Genomic DNA, 13,671 nt, shown 5'->3' on the forward strand with positions numbered 1-13,671 from the left:
TGTGTCAGGAAAAATGTGGAGACCGAGGGGGTCTGGGCAGAAGTTTTATTTGGCTTTTCTGGCTTGTTGCCTTTTTTAGAGGTCATTTTCTTTGTTAATAGTGGGCTGTACTGTGATGGAGGTGTTAGGATAGAGTAGCCTCCTTTCTAAGCCCTCAGTGAGAGTTGCTGTGGTTGAATTTAGTTTAGGCTGGATCAAACCGTGTGTCTGAATGTGGAATAAATTTATTAGGGTATAAGGGTGGGTTCGACCTGATCTGGATTGCCCTCTAGCCCTCCAGCCACGATACCAGCTGTAGCTTATGTTAAGTTGAAAATGTTCAGGATGTTAAAATGAGCAGCTACCAACCGACAGATCTAGTTAGTTTCAATGTCACTTTTGCCCCAGTCTGTTCCTTCAGAGCTGCAGCGAGGAAACCGTGTGTCACTGTTGCCTGTATGGGCCTGAAGTTTCAGTATGTCAGTCTTATGAAATGGGGCAGGGAGCTCTCCGAAGTTTTAATTAGGGCCCAGCGTGGCGGCAACTCTGTGTTGTAATGGCAGCGCCCACGTGGTTGGTAGTTATGTTAGAAAGACCTAGGGCCTGGTGGAGCAGTATAGTGACTGATAATATAAGCGGACCTTCCCTCAGAACACCCCAGTAGTGGCGTCCAGGCTATATTATATGACCCTCGTGCACCCAAGCATAACCCCTGTTGCCTTCGTTACCGGGCGGTACCTGTATCTGTTATTTGCAATTGTCTGTAGGTTACCTTCCCGGTACACGGTTCTCACTGCAGATTAAGCCTAGTGGTAGGTGTCACAAAGGGGCAAGCGTAGGTGCAGCAACGAGGTAGTCGTGGAGTGCCGTTGTGGTTTGCTTACAGCGTGGGTTTCAAAGATGGCGACCGCTTCAGTTATGTCTCTCAATTTCAAGCTGTGTAGGGACCTGCAAAATCACTTCCATGCCCAGCAATAAGACCGGTGATGTTAACGGGCTGTCCCACATTTGTTGTGATATAATTTGGCCCCAGTTTTCGTTTGTTCTTAGGCTCTGATGGTTTGACAGCTACGGAGCTCTCTCACACTGCGGCCATGTCCCAGCACGGCGTAGCTCCGCCCCCCCCTATTTTGGATTTTTAAATGTTGAGAGGTATGCATTGCACTGCAGCCATTATTCAGCATAGAATGGCACCAATGTCAAAGACTCCAGGACACATGCTGCAGATTACCGGTAGACAACTGTGTTAGACCATTTGCAGCATCGTGAAAATCCGGGTTAAAAGGGATACCGGTACTAAACTCAATTTTTTTTCTTTCATGATTCAGATAGAGCATGCATTTTTAAGCAACTTTCTACCGTAATTTACCATACTCATAAAAAATAAAAAAAATGTATACAGATACTGTTACCGTAATTGATAATGTGGATTTTTGTACAGGAGCTAACATACATTAAAATACCGGTACCAATATGGATGATCATGTGGAGATTCGAAATTCTACTAGCCAAGGGTAAAGACGAAGTTACAATTCAAATTTTAAGATAAAAGTCTTAAAATATGCTGAACAAACAAGCAATAGGGAAGCCGCCAGAAAATATGACATAGATGAGAAAAATGTACAGAGATGGAAGCTGATACATCAGAAACTAGAAACCTCGAATTCTACAAGAAAATCATTCAGAGGGCCTAAGAAAGGGAGGTATTGTGAAGTTGATGCAGCAGTGGTTCCCTTCATTCTAGAACAAAGAAAAAATGGAATGCCTGTCACCTGCAAAATCATACAATTGAAGGCATTAGAAATTGCCAGTGAATTCAATATTCCCAGGCATGAATTTAAAGCAAGCCTTGGATGGTGCAGTAGATTTATGCTCAGAAATGGCCTCTCTCTGAGACGCAGAACAACACTAGCACAAAGACTACCTGTTGACTTTAATGAAAAGCTGCTTGCATTTCAACGGTATGTTATAGAGCTCAGGAAAAAGCACAGCTATCCATTGAGCCAAATTGGAAATGCTGATGTAAAAAGTAAGATTGCATCCTTGAAATCAGATCTGCTAGTTATACCAGGGGGTATGAAATCCCAACTCCAAGTTCTTGATGTTGTGGTCAACAAGCCATTTAAAGATAATCTACGGCAGCAGTATTCTGAATTGCTTGTGGCTGGAAATCATGCCTTCACACCAAGCGGCAAAATTAAGAAACCGTCAGTGGCTTTGCTGTGCCAGTGGATTATTTCAGTGTGGGAAATAATATCTTCAGAATTAGTCATAAAAGGTTTCAAAAAATGTTGCCTGTTAAATGCATTGGATGGTAGTGAAGATGATGTATTGTGGGAAGATCAGAGAGAAGTGGATCAGAAGAATGATGAAGAAAACAGTGAAAGTGATGTAGAAAGCATTGAAAGTAGTGATGAAAACCTGAGCAGAAATACCGCTATTGTTGGCGAGCAAGGCAGTGATAGTGACTAATTTCTCAAAGGGATGACTTAAGAACATTTGCAAATGCTGTTAAAAGCTGGAAAATACCGGTACATGTGTTCATAAAATAAAAATACTGTTTTACTGTTCTATTAATGTGTGTATTGTCTTTAAAATTTATTTTCTTTAAAATGGCACCAAACTTTAAGGGTGTGGCCTATATTCAGGTGCGGCCTATATGCGGAACAATAGGGGTATATCATTAGCCATTGTGTCCTAGTGTATAGAGCGTATGATGTTGTGGCCTGTACCTCATCTGAGTATAGCTGCTGGGGACGTGCTTATCTGAGAAACAGCATCCTCTTCTGTGACCCCGGGGAGAGAGGAGGGGCACCTGGAACTCGAACAAGAGAGCGTGCATTAGCAATACAATAACATACAAAAAAAACCCAGAAACAATCAAATACATTCTGAAAATACTTTCTACAACTTTCAACTAGAGGGGTCTTCTTCTTTTGTCCTAACTCGCCCATCTCTACATATTCTGTATATTCTGTACCAGACCACCATTTGTATTTTGTGAGGGTTCTAGTTAAAGCTAGTGATATAGATTCCTGAGAGGAATCTATATCAGCGACTGTCCTAGCTCTACTACTTAATGTAACAGGTTCTTAGACTTGTAGCTTATGTCTAATTATGTGATGTGTTAAAAGGAGATCTCTTATGTATTCTCTACAGGTACTAATTTATTTCAGTATGTCTCCCTGTCATATGGTTAATCTATCTCATATAGCATTCCATATTCCCCACCAAATCTAGAAAAGGTATTTCTAAATGCTATTTGAGGCCAACAGTATCTATCTGATGGTGTTGGTTCTAGACTCTCTCTTCTCTTGATATTGCCCCCCCCCCTTGCATCCTGAAGACACAAAAAGGGTGATTAGTTTACCATTCAGTTACACAACAGAACAACAATTGTATTTTAATGGAAAGTGGCTCACAATTGTCCTTTTCTTTATCGGTTTCCTCTTGCCTCAGAAAGTTTTTAAGTTGTTTAGGATCTTCGAAGAATCTAATGCCTTGCTTGGTTTGCAGTTTAAGTTTTCCTGGAAATATCAGTGAGACTGAGCGCCCTGCTTCCGTTAGCGATTTGCAGTATGGCAAGAATTCTCTACGTCTCCTAGAGATCTCTGCTGAGTAGTCTTGAAATATCAAGATCTTCTGGCCTTCATAAAGTAGAGGCGAATGTTGGTGGTAGGCTCTGAGGAGTGAGATCTTATCTCTAATGTTGAGATATTTGATCATGACTTGTCGTGGTCCTTTTGTATTTTGTTGGTCTTGTCTTGTGTTGCCCACTCTATGAGCCCTTTCATCTGTCAATTTCATCTGTGTTTAGCTTTAACAGTGTAGGTAGAGTGCGTTCTGCAAAAACCTGCAGGTCTGAGCTGGGGACATTTTCTGGCAGCCCAACAATGTGCAGGTTATTGCTCCGAGATCGATTCTCTATGTCATCTATCTTGTCAGCCAACAGCTTATTGTGAACCTCAAGAGACGCTACCTTTGTTGATGTTTCTCGTTGCCTAATTTCCTCATCACTCATTCTTTGTTCTATATGTTGAAGTCTAGATGAAAAGCTTTTAAACTCTGATGAGAGAGAGTCCAGGCCCATCTGAAGCTGTTCCATTTTTGGAAGGAATAGTGCTGAAATTTGTGTAACAATTGGTTGAAACTCTTGCAAGTGTGGTTCAGTTGTTTCCACGGATATGTTATCTGCAACTTGTATTTCCGCCGTCTGTTTTGTCTTCTGTTCCTGGTTCTTCTGTCTATTTGACATATTGCCAGTAGTCTTGGCAAAACTAGAATAATACCTATTGGCAGGGCGTCTGAGGGTGTATGCAACTAGACAGAGTTCCAAAAAAACCCCAAAAAAAAACAGTTCACCCTTAAAAGTGGCTAGAAAAAATCAGGGGAAAAGACACCAGAAAGGTATGCTGGACGTCTGGTACATACATTTATTCTCATCTATTGTAACACACACTAACTTAAAGTTAGAAATTGGTAGAACATGTAAGAAAAAGTAATCATAGCAGACCATAAAAATAAGGTTGTGTCTCACGTAGATTATAGTGAAATATATATCTATATATACACACATATAATCTGAGTGAGTGGTGTTTAATATAAGACCTGTAACTGTTTGTGGAAATTATATGTGAGTTTGATTGTGGTCTCACTGAAACAGTAATTAATATAAAACAGTTATAGGTCTTCAGGACTGCACAAAAATTAGCAAAAAAAATATAAAGTAAAAATATATGTTTGGTGAAAAAAAGGAATCAGCTTTATAGCAAAAGTTTAGTAGCAAATAAGTTTTGTCAAGAAAATGAAAAGTAAGCAGATTAATATGCATATGAATAATCAGAGGAATTAATGTCCAGGAAAGACTCACCTCCGGAGGGATTAACTATGTAAATCAGTGGTGGTTCAGTGTTCTGATTTATTTAGATAACTTTGGCAGCAAGATTAGAGGGGAGAGCTGCTCTCAGAGCTGCAGCGTTGATCCGTGCAAACCGGAAGTGCGGCTGGTCCGTGAAACCGGAAGTCCTTGGGTGTCACGCACGCAGCGTTTGATGAGAGGAATCGTCGGGTAGACAGGCAGGGAATAATCCACAGTGTGAGCGGCTAAGGAGGGAAGCATGAAACTTCAATACCAAGCAAGGTATTGAAAGTTTCATGCTCCTTTATAGCCAGAAGTCAGAGGTAGTGTTACGCCTCTTTAAAGAGACAGGCTCCATTTATGACAGAATACCCCCTCTAAGGAACCACTCCGTGGTTCAAGGTTGAGGTCTGGTGGGATGTCGACGGTGGAACAGAGACACCAGCCTTGGGGCTGAGAGATTAACTGAAGGCTCCCAGGAATCCTCCTCACTGGGGTAGCCCTTCCAGTGAATCAAATACTGGATTCTACCAGACACTTTTCGAGAGTCCAGGATGCTTTCAACCTCATACTCTACTTCAGGCACCAGAGGGGGGTCATCCACGGAAGAAGGCTGATGATTCCTAAGTGCCTGATAGGGTTTGAGAAGGGAGACGTGAAAAGTTGGGTGGATTCGGTAATGTGATGGTAAGATAAGGGTCACCACATTTTCATTGATGACCTTAGATATAGGAAAAGGTCCAATAAATAATTTGTTAAATTTACGACTAGGTACCGTGAGACGTAGGTTTCTTGTGGATAACCATACTAAGTCTCCTGGATTGTAAGTAGGGGATGCTCTATGGCGGAGGTCATAGTAATGTTTATGACGCGATTGGGCCCTCTTGATGTTTTCTGAGAGCAATGTGAAGGACTCCGAAATGGAGTTAGTGAAATCATTAATTATAGGACAATCACTTTCCCTGTCAAGGGGTAAGCGAAATGACGGATGAAATCCATAATTGGCATGGAAAGGAGTATCTTTGATTGAAGTGTGATATGTGTTATTATGTGCAAATTCTGCAATAGGGAGCAATTCACTCCAGTTATCCTGTAGAGAAACAACGGATGTATTATTCCAACCACTGGTTGGTGCGTTCTGTTTGCCGGTTGGTCTGGGGGTGGAAAGCAGATGACGACCGCTGGTCAATCTCAAGGGTTTTACATAGTTGTTTCCAAAGGCGAGAAGTAAATTGGGTCCCTCTGTCAGTTGTGATAGAAGAGGGTACACCATGTAATTTGATTACATTCTCAAGCAACAATGTCACTGTTTCCATGCTGGTAGGGAGCTTACGCAAAGGGACAAAATGTGACATCTTTGTTAATAAATCAACTATTACCATGATAGTATTGTTCCCACCGGATTTGGGTAGTTCAACAATAAAATCTATGGCAATCTCACTCCAGGGTCTTTTGGGTATTGGAAGAGAAAGGAGGTAACCTGGAGGGTGTCTTCTATCTTTTTTACATGTGGTACATATCTTACAAGTTAGAATGTGTTTCTTTACATCATAGATCATCTTGGGCCACCAGTATAATCGCTTAAGCAATCTATGAGTCTTGTTGACTCCTGGGTGTCCAGAGAATTTGGAATCATGTACCTGTTCGAGTATGTGTAGTCTCAAATTTGGTGGAACATATACCCTACCTTGGTAAGTAAGTAAACCATCATTTTGAGGAATTAAATTATAGGTATCTTTTGATGTGTCAATTGCTTGTTCCCTCTTTAGTGTTTTAGTGAAATCTACGATACCACCAATTATGCATTCTGGAGAGACAAGGGTACCTGTGTGAGGCAAGTGAAGGGGTTTTGGAGGTAGCCTTGATAGAATGTCTGCCTTAGTGTTTAGGGATGCTGACCTATAGGTAATGATGTAGTTAAGAAAAAAAAAGACTCCATCTGACCTGTCTAGATGTGAGTGTACGGTTTGTTTTAAGATACTGTAGATTTCTATGATCAGTATATATAATGATAGGCTCAGCGGTTCCCTCTAATAAGTGTCTCCAGTTTACCAGGGCACTCTTCATGGCAAGCAATTCTTTTTCCCCTACGTGGTAGTTTAATTCAGAAGGCGTGAGAACACGGGAATAGAATGCTATTGGGTGTAGTTTATTGGTGGTTTTGGATCTTTGGGAGAGTACAGCCCCTAGTGCGTACTCAGATGCATCTACCTCAAGGGTGTACTGGATCTGTGGGTCAGGATAAGCAAGAATAGAAGCTGTAATGAATGCGTTCTTTAAAAATTTAAAGGCGTCATTGGCTGAGGGGGTCCACACAAAAGGAGTGTTATCTTTAGTGAGGTTAGTTAAGGGTTTGGCAATGTGGGAAAATCCCTTAATAAACTTTCGATAGAAATTCGAAAACCCTAAGAATTTCTGTACATTCCTTTTATTATGTGGTATGGGCCAATCGACTATTGCCTTAACCTTTGTATTTTCCATCTGAATTCCCTTTGATGAAATATGGTACCCCAAAAAGTGATGTCTTTACTATGAAAAGTACACTTTTCCGCCTTGACGTAAAGTTTGTGTGCTTGTAGGCGTGCTAATACTGTTCTCACATGTTTTATATGTTCTGTCAATGTATTAGAGAAAATTTAAATGTCATCAAGATATATTACTAGGAAGGTGTCCAATAGATCTCTAAAAATATCATTGATATAACGCTGAAACGTTGCAGGGGCATTACATAGCCCGAATGGCATTACCGTGTACTCAAAAAGCCCGTACCTAGTACGGAACGTCGTCAGCCACTCATCCCCTGAACGCATACGGATAAGGTTGTAGGCACCTCTGAGGTCTAGTTTGGTGAAGATGGATGACCCATTCAATCTTTCTATAAGTTCAGGGATGAGTGGCAGAGGATAACGGTCTTTCACAGTACGCTTGTTAAGCTCACGGTAATCCACGATAGGCCTGATGGTTTTGTCTTTGTTGGTAACAAAGAATATGCCTGCACCTGCAGGAGAAGTGGAAGGTCTTATGAACCCTTTTCTAAGGTTTTCATTTATGTATTCCTTTAACTTAATTAATTTGGTTTGAGATAGAGGGAAGATATGCCCATATGGAATGTCTGACCCTGGTAAAAGCTTTATAGGGCAGTCATACTCTCTATGGGGGGGTAGAGCCTCTGCCACTATTTTATCAAAAACCAATGAAAAATCATGATACTGGTGGGGGATTAACCCTTTATCTTGGTTAATGTGAAGTATGGCATTGGACAGTATACAAGTTGAGGTGCAGTAGGATGAGTTGAATTCTATGTTATTTTGTTTCCAATGAATCATAGGCTGGTGTTGTCTTAACCAGTGTAAGCCAAGTATGACTGGGAACATTGGAGAGGTAATTACATCGAAAGAGATATACTCTTGATGGTTGTTGTGAATATTTACAAGTATGGGGATTGTTTGGTGTGTGATGGGACCTGTAGATAAACTATTACCATCAATCAACCGTACAGAAACAGGATTCTTTTTCACAACAAGCGGTATATTTTTATTTTTTACTATAGAAATATCTATATAATTGGCGTAAGCGCCAGAGTCCACAACGGCTTCAAGGTTTAGTCACTGTTTTTCCCACTGTAACGAGATGGGAACTAGTAAGTAAGTTGGTTTATGGGTAGACAATGTAAAGTTGTGTAAAGTACAAATTGACTCACCCGACTTCAGTCTTTTCAGAGATGGACAATCCGTGACAGAGTGGTCCTTGGAGGCACAATACATGCAGAGAGCATGTTCCTTGCAATAAGACTTTTCTTCTGGTGTTAGTGGTCCTTTAATAAACCCAATATCCATGGCCTCTGCATTACCCTTTGGGCTATATGTCACAGGACGAGAGGGATATCTGGCTACTGTGTCATGTGTTTGTTTCTCTAGCCTTCTCTCTCTGAATCTCCTATCAATTTTAATAGTCAGGGCCATTAGAGCCTCTAGGGAGTCTGGGAGATCAAGTCTGACTAACTCATCTTTTATAGGGTCTGATAGACCTAATCGAAATTGGTTTATTAATGAAATCTGGTTCCACTGAGTATCTCTTTGCCAGATTTTAAACTCAGATATGTAGTCTTCTACATGTCTTTTGTTCTGTTTGAGGCTACGTAAGGTGTTTTCTGCAGTTAGTTGTTTATGGGGATCCTCATACAGATCAGACATTGCTTACATTGCTTTAAAGAATTCATCAACTGATTCAAGTATAGGGTCATTAGATTCATATAAGGAGTCCGCCCATGCACGGGGTTCTCCTTTTAAATAAGATATGATTGTTAAAATTTTAACTCTTTCAGTAGGAAATGTTTTAGGTTTTAGAGTAATGAACATTCTGCATGCATTGTAGAACTGTCTAAAGGTCTTTCTATCACCTGAGAAATATTCAGGGGGACTGATAGGTGGTTCAGGAGGAAGTGAATGTGAGCTAAATCCTTCTTTGATAATACCTTTTAGGGTTAGATTCTCAGAATGGAGTTCTCTGAGACCCTGTGTCAGCTGATCTACTTTATGGGAGAGTTCCATGACATGAGCCTGTAGGTCAGCAGGGTTCAGCATTCTGATTTTTAGTGGGCTTGGTATTCTGTAACACACACTAACTTAAAGTTAGAAATTGGTAGAACATGTAAGAAAAAGCAATCATAGCAGACCATAAAAATAAGGTTGTGTCTCACGTAGATTATAGTGAAATATATATCTATATATACACACATATAATCTGAGTGAGTGGTGTTTAATATAAGACCTGTAACAGTTTGTGGAAATTATATGTGAGTTTGATTGTGGTCTCACTGAAACAGTAATTAATATAAAACAGTTATAGGTCTTCAGGACTGCACAAAAATTAGCAAAAAAAAATATAAAGTAAAAATATATGTTTGGTGAAAAAAAGGAATCAGCTTTATAGCAAAAGTTTAGTAGCAAATAAGTTTTGGCAAGAAAATGAAAAGTAAGCAGATTAATATGCATATGAATAATCAGAGGAATTAATGTCCAGGAAAGACTCACCTCCGGAGGAATTAACTATGTAAATCAGTGGTGGTTCAATGTTCTGATTTATTTAGATAACTTTGGCAGCAAGATTAGAGGGGAGAGCTGCTCTCAGAGCTGCAGCGTTGAACCGTGCAAACCGGAAGTGCGGCTGGTCCATGAAACCGGAAGTCCTTGGGTGTCACGCACGCAGCGTGTGATGAGAGGAATCGTCGGGTAGACAGGCAGGGAATAATCCACAGTGTGAGCGGCTAAGGAGGGAAGCATGAAACTTCAATACCAAGCAAGGTATTGAAAGTTTCATGCTCCTTTATAGCCAGAAGTCAGAGGTAGTGTTACGCCTCTTTAAAGAGACGGGCTCCATTTATGACATCTATCCATAGTAAATGGTGGTTTAACTGTTAATGTGGAACTCCAAAAGGGTCATAAGTGAGTTAATTCAGGGACAAACTTGAATAAGCTGGAGATATGTTGCAGTGTTTAGGCCTAGGTGCTCTCCCCCCCCCCCCCCCACTGTGTATCAGGCACTTTAAAAGACAATGTTCTCACAGTCCTACAAGTTCAAACTCATCCGATGTTCCTGGTATGTAGATTGCCTTTTATATTAAATTGCAAGTGCAAATATATGTTTAGTTCCACAGTAGTGGCAAAAAGAAAAAAAAACAATGCAAAAGACTACTTGGGGACTTTCACATGCCTGTCCTGCTCAGTGATTGTATAGTGCAAGCAAGTAAAGGTTGACATGTGGGAGAGATGTTTAGTGAGCTCAGGGGAGAAGAGAGGAAACAAGGAGGAAAACAATGTGGCCCAAGCAGGACCGGCTATGTCATTTACTTAGCTCTGTCACCGCGATCACTCAGGTATGCTCTGCTTTTCAATAACCTGTCTTGCGGTCCACTGCTCTCGTTGACAAGCTAGGTTACCACTCTGAGTCCATGTTAAAATGGCGCCGTTTCGCGCCCCTTCTCTCTTTTGTTTTCTTTCCCTTCCGTGACGAGGGCGATGAAGTTACCCTCCGCGATTGGATCCTGCAACATTTTGCTGCCCTGGTTGTATTAATGGCAACAAGCCTGCAAGGGAAAGCCACGGGAGCTTTATTCAGGGTTTTTTCTTTGTTTTTGGGTGCAGCGTTCACCGGAGCTCTCTTTCTTGCTGCCACCCAGTAGCTCCGCCTACCGGAAGTCAGAGGTGTAATGTTTTTTTTATTTTTGATAATTATGTTTATTGTTTTGTGTAATTTTAGATTTTGTTATTTGTTGTAATTAGATTTTTTTTGTGTAATTGTAATGTTTTTATTTTTTATAATTTAGTTTAACTTAGGGGGTGTTAGGTTAGGGGGCTTAGTGATTAGTTAAATTATTTGCATTGTGGGTGGTTTGCGGTTTAGGGGTATATAGTATAATTACGTAGTTGGTGGTGTAGGTTTTGGTGGTTTAGGGGTTAATATTGTAATTTTTTTTAGTTGGCATTGTGGGTGTTTTGTGGTTTAAGGGTTAGGGGTTTTTTTTGTTAATACTTTGTGGTTGTGGGGGTTTCATGGTTTAAGGGTTAGGTAGTTCCTGTTATTTCCGGTTCTTTTTTTTTTTTTTTTTTTTTTTTTATACTTTGTGCAGGCGGTTAGGTTTCTATTGTTCATACTTAGTGTGGGTGTTTTTTTTTTTGTTAATACTTTGTGCGGGCGGTTATTTTTTTTTTTATACATCGTGTGGGCGGTTAGGTTATCTTTCCGTAATGTTCTGTTTGCCTATGCTGCATCCAGGTGGATTCCGAAAATGGCAGGGTGGTGAAAGAATCCACCTGCTGTGGATTATTTCACCACCCTTCCATTTTTGGAATTCCCCTGGATGCAGCTTTGCTGCATTCAGGTGGATTGTTTTGGCTGCTCGTGCAGCCAACGTTTTTTTGGATGTACACGCAGCCAACATTCATTTGAGGATGCGTGCTCAACTGGCGACACCGATGGATGCGTTACAAACACAATTATAGTATAGATACTGTATATATCAACAAGTATATATATATATATATATATATATATATACACACACATATATATATATATATATATATATATATATATATATATACACACACACACACACACAACACACTTTGGAGCTCTTTCCAGTTAAATAACTTTGAACTTTAAAATTAAATTTTGTTAAATTTTAAAGTGTAATAAAGTGTTTTACTGTGTTTTTATTAAAAATATTTTACATTTCAATGTTCTTCGCTTAGAAGAAAATGTTATTTGTATTTTTAAATATTTATTTCTTTAAATTTCTGTATATATCTAAACATGTATATATTCATATAGATATCTATTTTACAAAAAAATTTCATATACATATAGAAATAAATATTTAAAAAGAAAATTTTCTTCTATGTAAAGAACATTGGAATGTACAATATTCATAACTACCTTCGGGTTTAGTGCTGTAAGTCTAAAGCGTGTCATGTTAGCAGGCAAGCAATAAGTGTTAAGTTGAGGTTTTTTAACAGTGCTCTCTATTGAAGTCTATGGGGAGAACAAGTTAACACGGTCGCAATATCCAAAGTCCCGAAGTTAGCGTGCATCTGGTTTCACTCTTTTCCTAATATTTTACTTTTAACTTGCAATACTTTCAGCTTGTAAATTTACAGTTTTTCACTATTCAATAACAATCCAGCAATATCAGTTGACCTGACCCCATTAAAACAAAATAAAGTCATTAAAAATATACATTTTTGTACTGCAGCTGATTTGCAGCAGTAGCACTAGTTACTGCTTTAACTTTACTTAAGTTTAAGCAGCTGCCCTCATTGGAAAAAGAGTTTAATTTAAAAACTAAAAAAAAAATACAAATGACCCAATGACCGGATATAGGATAACATTATTATTATTTAATTTTATGGAAAATGTAGAACTTCAAGGCAATTTAATTTGTGCTAACAATACATACATCAAAAGATAAAAACAGTTCTATATGTTGCTATGATCAAACGGGTACAACACTGCACTGTGTAACACCACTGTATGTATTACTGCCACAATACCACTGCTTTATATTTACAGGACACAAGTGGTTAAATTATGACTGTGTGTTACTGGTGCAACGCAGCTAAACCAGTGCTTTAGTATGCATGGGTTAAATATTGGCTACATTTGTTACTATGTCACTTAAAACTGTTCTGCAACCAAGTGGGTAAAACCATATGTGAGTATTAGTGATGCCAAACCATTGCTTTGTGTGTGAGAAATACATAATGAAATTTAGGGATGAGCAAAGAATGGCTTTCTGGGGATAAGTAGATGTACTGTATGTACCCATGGATGATGTCCATGAACATTTCATTACCAAACAACCCCTCTTGGCCAGGCCTCATTCTTCCACAATGTTTGCCTTGTAGTCACCTTTCTGTTTTTTTTTAAATGTTGCTATTACAAATGGTATTTACCAAGTGAGGCGGAATACTGGTATTTGCCTTTTCCAATTGGCAGCAGTTTCTTTGGCAAATTACTCTCTCTTTAAGGACTCCAACCTTCCCCCAGACCCCAGATGTGCATAATTTGTGAATATACATTCTGGAGCAGAATATGACATGAAAATATAGGGTAGAAAACAAAAAACATATATGGAAGGTTTGTAGGGTCAGAACAAAAATATTTATTATTTTATAATACAAATATAATTATATTTATTAACTGGCTTAAAAATTCTAGCCCATGGACAGACAATTTAATTCAGACTTAAAGGGATATGAAGTCCAACAATTTTATTTTGTGATTCAGACAGAGCATAACGTTTTACAAAAAGTTTGCAATTTACTTCTTTTATC

This window comes from Bombina bombina, chromosome 2, assembly GCF_027579735.1.
Source record: "Bombina bombina isolate aBomBom1 chromosome 2, aBomBom1.pri, whole genome shotgun sequence".
Taxonomy (NCBI): Eukaryota; Metazoa; Chordata; class Amphibia; order Anura; family Bombinatoridae; genus Bombina; species Bombina bombina.